Source organism: Leptodactylus fuscus, chromosome 1 (assembly GCF_031893055.1).
Source record: "Leptodactylus fuscus isolate aLepFus1 chromosome 1, aLepFus1.hap2, whole genome shotgun sequence".
Lineage (NCBI taxonomy): Eukaryota > Metazoa > Chordata > Amphibia > Anura > Leptodactylidae > Leptodactylus > Leptodactylus fuscus.
The window spans coordinates 13480465-13492540 of NC_134265.1; the positions used below are offsets into that span (position 1 = coordinate 13480465).

Sequence of the window (12076 nt, forward strand, 5' to 3'; positions counted from 1 at the left end):
GACTTTGACGAACCCGAGGGTTTTGGAGTTGGAACTACATCAAAGGTCTGTGCTGCTCACACACTCTGCTCAACACATGATATGTTTAGTGCCAGCAGTGTGGAGACGTCGCACAACAGCCGTTGTTCCAGCAGGTACAGGCGTTGTAGGAGTGCATAGAGGCTAGCAGCGGCAACTATACACTTTAAAAACTATCCGCACAAGCGCCACACTTTCACCAGTAGCTCAGGAACATTGGGGTACCTTTTTCAAAAGATTAGCAGCAATGAGTTAAAAACGTGGCCCAGGCATGGAATATGTTGCAGGCTGCCAAGCTACAGAGCCAATCCCAGGTTACGGCCATTATCACACATGACAACATGCCTGGGCCCAGGTGCAGTGGCAAAAACCACATTGCCGTCTCATCGAGGATGGCATGACTCACTTTGTAGGCAGTGTGCTGTCTGGCCCCCAAGCTGATGAGCTTCAGCACGGCCCGCTGACGTCTCCCCACACCAGTGTTGCAGCGTTTCCAGCTCGTAGCTGGGGTCAATTTAACAGCGGAGGAGGGTGGTGTTTCAGCCCTCCTCCCAGGAATGTTGTGTGGGGAGACAAGTCAGGCCACCACATTTTGCGACCCGGTCCACGCCTCAACTACATTCAACCACTGTGCCCAAATTGAAAGGTAGCGTCCCTGTCCGCATGCACTTGTCCATTCGTAACTGGTCACATGGAACTTTAGGGCTAAGCGCTGAATTTAGGGACCGCCTCATGTTTGGGGGAAAGTGCTGGTGTGGACGGCACAGTGCGGTGGCGCAGTAGACACTCTGCCCAAAAAGGGCAGAGTGTCCCCCAGCCGGGATTCCAACATCTCCTGGGCCAGATTTCTTGAGATGAGGCCGTTGAAGCCTTGGGCATGTGGGTGGGTTGCGCTGTACTTTAGCATGAAATGAAAGGCTTGGGAGATGGGGAGTTGCTGGGAAGAGGCGCATGATGGCGCGGGCAAAAGGAGAAATGGCAGGAAAAGGTGAGGATAAGGGTGAACTCCCCAAAGTGTCAGAGGCAGATGTGGAGGTGTCCTGGCTCCTGGTCTGGACTGCAGCGCCAGCCCTGTCAACAGTGGAAGAGGCAGTGGCCGCCAGGCCAAACGACGATTATCCTGCGCTTGCTCTCACCCACTGAGCCCAGGGCTTGCCTTCCAAATGATGGCACCCGCAAGAGGTGGTGAGATTCCTCTCCGCAGATCTCCAAACCATCTTGGACTTGCAAATTGCACTAAATTTGTCATGTAACTGACATGTATATGATGAGTCTATCCATTGTCTGTTCATTTTGGTGAAAGTCAGCCTGTCAGCTGACAGACAGCTGTGCTTGTCAGTGATGATGTCACCGGCTGCTTGTACCCCCAGTTTTTGCTGCTTAGCTTGCCTCCACATCCACACTGCTTTTGCCCCTACACATCACCCCTATCCATGCCTGTGCCTCTAGCCATAAGTCTGCCACCCATGGAAACTCATGGTGCAGAAAGTGAGGGAGCTGACTCTGAGGAACCCTTGGGTTTTGTAGCTGGTACTCCATCAAAGGTCTCTGCTGCTCACACACCCTGCTGAACATACGGTATCTAGGGTTAGAGCGTGTGGTGACCTCGCACAACAGTAGGTGCTTCAGGCAGATGTAGGCCTTGCTGGAGTGTATTGCGGCTAGCTCCAGGTACTGTAGACTTGGGAAAGTGGGTGTCCAAGTGCCGCACTTTCACCCTTAGCTCAGCTAATTTGGGGTATGTTTTTAAAAATCATTGCACCACTACATTGAACATGTGGGCCAGGCATGGAACGTGTTGGAGGCTGGCAAGCTCCAGAGCCCTCCAACAAGCTAAAAAACCTGGCCCCAGGGGCAGCGGGGATAAACAAATTGCCATCTCATCCAGGATGGCATCCCTGACCTCAGAGGCAGTGTGCTGTCCGTCTCCCAAGCTGATGAGCTTCAGCCCAGCCTGCTGACGTCTCCCCACACCAGTGTTGCAGCGTTTTCAGCTTGTAGCTGGGGTAAATCTAACAGCGGAGGAGGAGGAGGGTGGTGTTTCAGCCCTCCTCCCAGGAATGTTTTGTGGGGAAACAAGTCAGGAAAATTCTTGAAACGGGAGAGTTTTGCATCTTTGCCCTTGCTGCCTATGGACATCCCTTTGCCTCTAGCCACCATTTTCCCTGCTTTGCTTGCCTCCACATCCACACTGCTTTTGCCCCTAGACATCACCCCAGTCCATGCCTTAGCTTGTACCCCCAGTTTTTCCTGCTTAGCTTGCCTCCACATCCACACTGCTTTTGCCCCTAGACATCACCCCAGTCCATGCCTTAGCTTGTACCCCCAGTTTTTCCTGCTTAGCTTGCCTCCACATCCACACTGCTTTTGCCCCTAGACATCACCCCAGTCCATGCCTTAGCTTGTACCCCCAGTTTTTCCTGCTTAGCTTGCCTCCACATCCACACTGCTTTTGCCCCTAGACATCACCCCAGTCCATGCCTTAGCTTGTATCCCCAGTTTTTCCTGCTTAGCTTGCCTCCACATCCACACTGCTTTTGCCCCTAGACATCACCCCAGTCCATGCCTTAGCTTGTACCCCCAGTTTTTCCTGCTTAGCTTGCCTCCACATCCACACTGCTTTTGCCCCTAGACATCATCCCTATCCATGCCTCTTCCCCTAGCCATAACTCTGCCACCCCTGGAAACTCATGGTGCAGAAACTTTGGTTGCTGACTTTGAGGAACCCTTGGGTTTTGTAGATGGAACTCCATCAAAGGTCTGTGCAGCTCACACACCCTGCTCAAGATATGGTATTGTAGGGTTTCAGCGTGTGTGAATGACGGACAACAGCCTGTGTTTGGACAGATGTAGGCCTTGCTAGAGTGTTTTTAGGCTAGCAGCGACTCCTGTGCACTTGCAAAAGTGGGCGCACAAGCGCCGCATTTTCAACAGTAGCTTCGGTACATTTGGGTATGTTTTTAAAAAACTTTGCACCACTAGGTTAGACGTGGGCCAAACATGGAACGTGTTGGAGGCTGGCAAGCTCCAGAGCCGCTACCAGGTTCCAGCCATTATCACAGGCGTAAAAATGCCAGGCCCCAGGTGTAGCAGGGAAAAAAAAATGCCATCTCAGCCAGGATGGCATCCCTGACCTCGGAGGCACTGTGCTGTCTGTCCCCCAAGCTGATGAGCTTCAGCACCGCCTGCTGACGTCTCCCCACACCAGTGTTTTAGCGTTTGCCGCTAGTAGCTGTGGTGGAGGTTGCAGCGTCGTAGGGTTTCAGTCTACTCCTGCCATGAATTTTGGCCTGGGAGAGGAGATAGGCCACCCCAGTTTGCACCCGAGGAACAGACTCCACCACATTCACCCTGCCTGTCATTAAAGATAAGCACTGCAGCATCCCTGACCACAGGCGCTTGTCCAAGTGTCGGTGGTCAAGTGGACCTTGCAGCAAAGCGCGGAACTAAGGGCCCACCTGATGTTGAGTGACACGTGCTGGTGCAAGGCGGGGACGCCACACCGGGAGAAGTTGAGACGGCTAGGGACGGCATAGTGAGGTGCCACAGTTGCCATCAGGTCCGGGAAGGCGGGAGTTTCAACAAGCCGGAACGCCAACCTCTCCTGGGCCAGCAGTTTAGCGATGTTGGCGTTCTAGGCTTGCGTGGGTGGGTGGTTAGCGGTGTATTTCTGCCGGCGCTCCAATGTCTGAGAGATGGTGGGTTGTTGTAAAGAAGCGCCTGATGGTGCCTTTGATGGTGCAGGAGAAGGAGATAAGACAGAAACAGGGGAGGATGAGGGAGAAGTCAACAAAGTGGCGGAGGCAGATGAAGTGATGTCCTGGCTCGTCCTCTGGAGTGCATCGCCAGCACTGTGAGCAGAGGCAGTGGCATGAACGGCGGGCGACGTTTGTCCTGCCGTTGCTGCCTGCCACTGATTCCATTGCTTGGATTCCAAATGACGGTGCATTGAAGTGGTGGACAGGTTGCTCTTCTCAGGGCCCCTACTCGATTTCGAGAGGCAAATTGTGTAGACGACACTATATCTGTCCTCGGCGCATTCCTTGAAAAAACTCTACACCTTCAAGAAACGTGCCCTCGATGGGGGAGTTTTTCTGGGCTGGGTACAAAAGGGAACATCTTCGGACATTCCGGGTCTGGCCTGGCTTCGGCAAAGCAGCTGACCTCTGCCTCTGGACATGTCTCTGCCTCTAGCTACCCTTTTTGGTGCTGCACCTGCCTCAACATCCACACTACTTTCCCAGCTTGACATCTGCCTTGTCCAGGTGGGGTCGGTGTCCTCGTCGTCCACCACCTCCTCTTCCAACTCCTGTCTCGCCTCCTCCTCCTGCACAATGCGCATGTCAACTGGCTGCCCTGACAGCAACTGCGTCTCATCGTCGTCGATGAGGGTGGGTTGCTGGTCATCCGCCACCAAATCGACCGGAGATGGAATGGAGGAGACTCTAGTGTTTGAGCATCTGGACACAGATACTCGTCTGTTAGGTCCGTGGAATCGCGAAATGGAGGGGCAGGTTGCGGTACAGTCAAAGGAAGGGAGAACAGCTCTGGGGAGCAGGGACAGTTGGGGTTATTGTTCTGAGAAGATTGGGAATTTTGGGTGGAAGGAGGACAAGACTGTTGGGTAAGAGGAGGTAGAGGCTGACTGGCTGGTGGACAATGTGCTTTAAGCGTTATCCGACAGCCATTGCAAGACCTGTTCCTGGTTCTCGGGCCTACTAATCTTTGTACCATTCAGCCTAGTTAATGTGGAACTTTTGTGCAAAGCGCAGAACTTAGGGCCCGCCTGATGTTAAGGGACACACGCTGGTACAAGGCTCAACTCACCCTAAGTGCCAAAAACACTGCTGGTGCAAGGCTCTACTCATGCCAAGGGCCTCAATCTCTGCTGGTAGCTCAGCTTAAGGTCATGTAACTTTGTTTGGAAGGGCTCATGTTAAGGGCTAGAAAAGTGAATTTTGGAAGGTCTTACCACATCACACACACACACACACACACACACACACACACACACTCAAAATGACAGTTAAGGGTGAGGGCTTTTGGAATTCCCATTGCCTATTCCATTTGTGGTTGTCATGGGGAATGTGATTTAAAGGGGTGGTTGTTACTGTTTGTTGAGCTTAAATTGGGGTTTGTGTCCATCCATTTGGGGAGTAAAGAAGGTTTCCAGGTATTTTCCCACTTTGATAGAGGTTTTTTTGAATGTGGAAAGTGTGTAGTTGTTAGGCAGTGATGTTGGGGTAATAGAGGGTCTTTGGTGTGTTAGATGCCCCCAGGCATGCTTCCCCTGCTGTCCCAGTGTCATTCCAGAGGTGTTGGCATCATTTCCTGGGGTGTCATAGTGGACTTGGTGACCCTCCAGACACAGATTTGGGTTTCCCCCTTAACGAGTATCTGTTCCCCATAGACTATAATGGGGTTCGAAACCCGTTCGAACACACGAACATTGAGCGGCTGTTCGAATCGAATTTCGAACCTCGAACATTTTAGTGTTCGCTCATCTCTAGTAAGGTTGTTAATGACATGAACAACACTCTCATTATCACACCAGAATGTTACCTTCCTGTCCCGAAGGACCGGTCCCCACAAAACGACAGCCACTACGATTGGGAACAGCTCTCGTAAAGTGAGATTTTTACACAGACCGGACATTACCCATTCCGGAGGCCAAGGCGAGGCACACCATTCCTGACCCAAAATTGCTCCAAAACCCAGGGAACCGGCTGCATCCGTGTGCAAAGAAATATCCTGGTTGGATACCTCCACCGATTGAACACAGGTGCGGCCGTTATACTGCTCTAAGAAACTCAGCCATACCGACAAATCAGCCTTTAACGACCGTGTCAGTCGAATTCTGTGGTAGGGGGAAGACAAACCCTTAGTGGAGAGGGACAACCTACACGAAAAAACTCTTCCCATAGGCATAACTCTACAGGTGAAAACAAGCAAACCAAGCAGGGACTGCATTTGCTTCAAAGTGACCTTAGACACTGCAAGGAAACCACGAAGCAAATCAGTTAACCGGTCCAATTTGTCAACAGGGAGACGGAAAACCATCGCATTCGAGTCCAACTCAATGCCGAGAAAAGAAAGCACCGTAGTTGGCCCCACCGTCTTCTCTGGAGACAAAGGAACCCCGAAATGGGACATAAGGGACCTAAAAGAATCAAGCAAAAACTGACAACGGGAATCTGAGGAAGGAGCAACAAAGAGGAAGTCGTCCAGATAGTGTATGATGGATCTAGACCGGGTCTCATATCTAACCATCCATTCGAGGAAAGAGCTGAATAGCTCGAAAAAATGGCAAGATATGGAACACCCCATGGGGAGGCAAGAATCAAAATAAAATTGGCCGTTCATAGCGCAACCCAAAAGATGGTAACACTCCGGGTGAACCGGGAGGAGCCGAAAGGCCGCCTCGATGTCTGATTTGGCCATAAGAGCACCCGGAGCGGCCACCCGGAGCAACGCCACTGCCCGGTCAAAGGAAACGTAAGAAACCAATGCCAAAGACCGGGAAATGCCGTCGTTAACCGATGACCCCTTGGGATGGGACAGGTGATGAATAAGACGATATTTTCCGCTCTCTTTTTTGGGAACGATACCAAGGGGGGAAACACGTAAATTATGAAAAGGGGGGGAAGGGAACGGGCCAACAATCCTACCCAGGCTAACCTCCTTCTCAATCTTTTCTCTTAAAATTTCCGGGAGATCTCGAGCGGATTTCAAGTTCTTAGAGAAATACGGCTGGTCAGAGGGGATAAAAGGAATAAAGAAGCCGTAAACAAAACCGTTTTGAAGTACCATGGAAGCCTGACGGTTGGGATAAATTTCTAGCCATGGCAGCATCGCGGGGACGCTCACCGGAGTCTTTCCCCTCAGGGGCACTTGGAGATTTAGATCTGGGCTTGACCGGACGAGTGCATCGCAAAGCGGAATGGGCTCCCCCGCAGTGCGAACACTCGTGCTTATATTTGCACAGGCCGAAGAACCGGCAGTGGCCCTCATTAAAGAGCCAGCAGGCTCCCGGTCTGTGAGTGGCCGCCGGGCCATGGGAAGGGGAAGGTCCGGCGGCCCCCTGCTGAAAGGGCTGCTTCTGAGAGGTTGTTAGGCGAAGCCACACATCAGTAGCTTTAACACCCCAACCCAAAGATGGTTGGAGAGCAAGGCGGTGATGAAAATCCTCGTCATACTTCCACCATGCACTCCCGCCATGGGACTTGAAGGTACTGTAGATCGTATCCATGTACAAAAATAGCTCTGAGCACCGCTCCGGGTGGCGCTCGCCCATGACACAGCCCAAAACAAAAAACGCTTGCATCCAGTTGTTCATGGTGCGAGCCACCTTCGGCTTACGCTCAACGGGACGATCAGAAAAAGGCCTCCTCTCCCGGTCAACGGTATGCTGATCCGCGGAGATTAGAGACCATATGTCAACGAATTGATTGTCCCAAATCTTTTGTTTAGTCTCGGCATCTAAATGGGCCCCTAGCGGGCTAACCCCACAATAAAAAGCATCTTTGTGCAAACCTGCTAAAGGGGGAGGAGGAGGGGGGGGAGGTGTAACCGTCGCAGCTGGGGCTGCCGACAACAGGACCTTAAGGGCCGGAGCAATTGCAGCAACATCAGAACCCGCCCCCCAAGCCCCAGCAAAATTAAACTCACCAGGAGCCTGCGGCGAAGTAGCAGGCACAGGAGGCGGAGCAACCGCAGAGGACAGATCAGGAACCGTGCGAGAGTGACTTTCTCCACGAAACGGCTGGACAGCCGAGGAATGAGGCTACTGCCTATGACCACGACGGTGGGACAATCTACTGTAGCCACCAGAGCTGCAAGAATCTTCACTTGATGATGGTGAACGCCAGCGGGAGGGCAGTGGCCTCCTAGAGCTACGACTACATTGAGAAGAACGTGAGCTGTGGCGGGAGCAGTGTCTATGATACCCAGCGGCCCTGCGGCTTCTACGCCCGTGCGAGCCCTGGGAAGAGGACCCCGAGGATGACCTTGATCGGCGCACTCCACGAGACCACCCATGAATTCCTTGGTCGGCGATCAGAGGCGAAGCGCCACCTAGGTGGGGGTGAGCAACAATAGATGAGGTCAGAGGGGGGCCCATACCCAAACTAGGGGCACTGACTACCATGGCATCCGCAGTAGCAGAGGCCCTATCCACAAAAGGCGCTGATGCAGGAACCGGCCGGGCGCCAGCGATCCCCAGAGGCGCAGTAGCGCCAGGCGCCCCTTGGCCAATGGGCTCTATGGCAACCGCGGACACAGACCCCGGCAATAAATCCCCACCCCCGGCAGCCTGGGCTACAGGAAGCTGGCCGGGGGCTGTAGTGGCTGACACTTCAGCCTGCTGGCCATGCGAGGAATCATCTACCCCTGAGGATGAACTATGACGCCCACCCATACCGCCGCGCACGCTGCCCAGGGAGGAGGAGGACTCGAACAGGAGCGGGGAGCCAGCGTGGACCGGAAGGCCTGTAAAAGACCACGGACCGGAAGTGACGGAAGCTCGGAAGCTCCCATGGAAACAGACTGTGCCGAGCCCTAGAAGCTCCGGCTCGTCTCCCAGGCAAGGAAAGTGAGGGAGGGCTGGGGCTAAGCCTGGACGGGGGGCGGGACACCCGCACGGAGCGACGCTCCGGCCGGGCACACTCACCAGATACTGCTGGCGTCGGGTCCGGCGTCAGCTGAGCGACTAAGCCCTGTAACCACCCAGGGCCTTCAGCATTCACTCTGGCTTGAAGCATGTTCACCAGGCTCTCATCCGACATCCCTCAGGACTACACAGCAAAAAACAGGCAACTGGAGAGAAGACACTCGGTCCAAAAGCTCTGCAGGGAGTCAAAGAGGTAAGTTGAAAAGAGACACCACAACTTATACACCGGGCTGAACCACACATTAGCCAATTAGACACAGGGGTGAGTCATGTCAAATAAAAACACAAAATAAACAGAACAAATCAACAGATGAAGAAAAGGTCACCCCCTTCTGTTCCCAAATGGAATCACCCTAAAATAACTTGAAGATGGCTTAAAGTAACAGTGACATTAATTAAACTAGCAGGGACGCTATACAGTCAGGAACGCCATCCCTAACCGGATTGGCGTTCTGCCAAGACCTGAGACTGGGCAGGAGATTCTCCTTCCAGCAATGACCCTAAACCTCCAGCCCGAGCTCCAGTGAATGGTTTCGATTACAGAATATTCCGCTCTTAGAACGGCCCAGTCACAGTCCAGACCTAAATCCCATTGAGCATCTGTGGCAAGACATGAAAATTGCTGTTCACAGACGCTCCATCCAATCTGGCTGCAAAGAAGAAGAAGGGGCAGAAATCTCATCTCTAGATGTGCAAAGCTGGTAGAGAGCGAGCCCAAAAGACTTGTAGCCGGAATTGTAGCCAAAGGCGGCTCTACAAAGTATTGCTATAGGGGTGTGAATACTTTTACAAGCCCCTGTATCGGTGTTAGATCTCTGGATGGATCATTCTCCGGGACACTCATTCCTCTCATGTCCCTACAGCGGGGCCCATTCTCTACGTCCTCTATACCATCATGTAAGATTCTGCTCATTTCACTAAGTCACAAACCTACAGATTCCCGTTGGCCACTTTCTCCTCTGCATTAGTCACTTGTTGTTGCACGTTGCGTACTAGGCTGTAATACTTCCTCTTCTGTCAGGTTCAGGGAGGACTGTACAGTTAGTTCCAGTGTGCTGGTAATATCAGGGGCCGAGTGTCTTCATCTCTATGGCCAGTAGATTGTAGTCCAGACAGAAATGTGGGAGATCTATCTGTGACAGTTGTGGCTGTTCCAAGAGATCGATGGACGAACCATCACTTGTTGTGACTGAAGCTGCAGGGAAAGTCAGTGTCATCTGTACAAGTGTCAGCTCAGTATGTTTGGACTCTTCCTCACCTTCTTGAGGGTTTCTTCCCTCCTTAGTGGGTAGCACGGCTCATTCTACTAGAGCTGCTGGAGCCTCCTGGGCTGTTCGGCATCAGGTTTTGGTTCTTCCAGATCCAATTTGTGTTGCAACACCCCGGGTAGCAGTGAACACCTCTCAGCCAGTACACCTGAGGCTGATCAAATACTCCCAATGAGATTCTGTTCAGCCTATCACATACCTTATATACCCACCAAGCCGGCCCACAATAAGTCACTCCCTTCCTGAGCTACACGCTGCCGACGTCAGAAGTAGGAGGTGGTGATAATAATGGGACTCAACTCTTCTATTTATTCCATGGGATTCCGTGTAGTGATTACATTGTCTCATCTTCTCTCCATTCAGGTTCCTACAATATAGAATCCTCTCAGTATCTTCTATATAAGAGAATATTCCTGATTGATCCATCAAGGATGGAAAGAGACAGGAACAAGATGGCGGAAAGTCTATTAAATCTCACCCTAGAGATCATCTACCAGCTTACTGGAGAGGTGAGAGATTCTGATGATGTCATCATTACATCATTCTTATCTATAGTAATAACAGATGATAGGACTGGAGAGGTGATGGACTCTGGACATGTATGTAGTGAGATATATTAATGTGTCTCCCCATAACCAGGATTACACAGTAGTGAAGAAGACCTCTAGTGGGCGCTGTCAGGCTCCTGTGTATGAAGGATATGGAGGAACCCAGAGCCCAATCCCAGGGCCTCCACCTCACCCCCTGATACAGGAGGAGATCATTGGACAGAAGATCCTAGAACTCACCAACCAGATGCTGGAGCTGCTTACTGGAGAGGTGACACTGCTGGGAATGCTGGGACATTAGACAGTAACTGCAGGGGTCGGGGTGATGACTGTATCATTGTGTTGTCAGGTTCCTATAAGGTGTCAGGATGTCGCTGTCTATTTCTCCATGGAGGAGTGGGAGTATTTAGAAGGACACAAGGATCTGTACAAGGAGGCGATGATGGAGGACCACCAGCCCCTCACATCAGCAGGTAATAGACATGACTATATACACATGGACTTCCATTATTTGTATGTACAGAATGAATTCAGTCCCTGTCTGTGTTTCCTACAGGTAGATCCAGTAAGAGGACAACACCGGAGAGATGTCCCAGTCCTCTTCTTCCACAGGATGATCAGGTAGATGGAGATATTCCCTATGATGTGTAGACGGGCTGTGAAGTCCTTGTGGTCAGTCTTGTTGTATCCAGCAGTATTATATGGTTATATACATGGGCGGTGTCATTGAGCCGCCATCTAATATGTTTCTCCGGCTTCTCACAGACCTGCAGCTACTGTCAGGACATCTTTCATCTTCATGCGGATTAATGATCTAGAACATTCTCTGTGACTTCCCCATTTGTCCGGTGACTTTTACATTATTTGTTTCACAGATTTTCCATCAGAATAAAGATCTGAGCGACATTAATGCTATATCTATGAGAATACAGGAAGATCCCTATGTGAGTGGTGATGAGGAGTGTGAGGAGGACATTCCTACAGGGAACCGCCCAGGTGAGGAGTCACCACTATATAAAGCACAGAAGGGTCACTGATTCTAGTCAGACATTGTTTAGACTATTTGTTGTTCCCTGATTCAGGTAAAATACTAATAATACATGAATATAAATGTGATACCGCTATAGGGGGAATAAATGTAGTATAGAATAGAACGTACAGCAGGAATATGGACTTGACAATTATGTGAACGAGGCAAATTTCTTCCTCACTGGCTGTCAGTCCTCGTGAAGGGAAAGAATTTACTAGAATTATATAGCAGATTATTTCAGGTAGCGGAAAAATAATCCTCCTGCTCGATCTTCAGGCAGATTCCACCTCAGAGCTCTATGGAAATAAATGGGAGGTGGAAAATCCAACCTGGCCAGTAAGGAATCTGATGGAGATTCGGGGCTGATTTGGTAAAGCGGAAACATTATTCTTCTGAATTCCTGAAGCAGCTTCTACAAATGTCACTGTGTAATCCTCACCTTAGACCCCAATCACACTATGGAATCCGGACTAGAAAATCTGGTCTGTACATCAGTCACATTTCCCAGCCCGAACTCTGTCCACACACCAGGACTCCCCGTATC

The 12076-nt window shown here is 51.3% G+C and overlaps 2 protein-coding genes and 1 pseudogene across 2 annotated transcripts in view; 1 reads left to right on the plus strand and 2 right to left on the minus strand.

Annotated features, from left to right (window-relative positions):
* LOC142190458 (oocyte zinc finger protein XlCOF7.1-like) overlaps positions 1-12076 on the minus strand; it is a 383441-nt gene that overhangs the window by 90911 nt on the left and 280454 nt on the right. The window lies entirely within an intron of this gene.
* The window catches only part of LOC142190474 (oocyte zinc finger protein XlCOF29-like), a 339394-nt gene that overhangs the window by 37653 nt on the left and 289665 nt on the right, over positions 1-12076 (minus strand). The gene's annotated exons all lie outside the window — the stretch shown is intronic.
* LOC142189044 (uncharacterized) overlaps positions 1-12076 on the plus strand; it is a 163503-nt pseudogene that overhangs the window by 33471 nt on the left and 117956 nt on the right.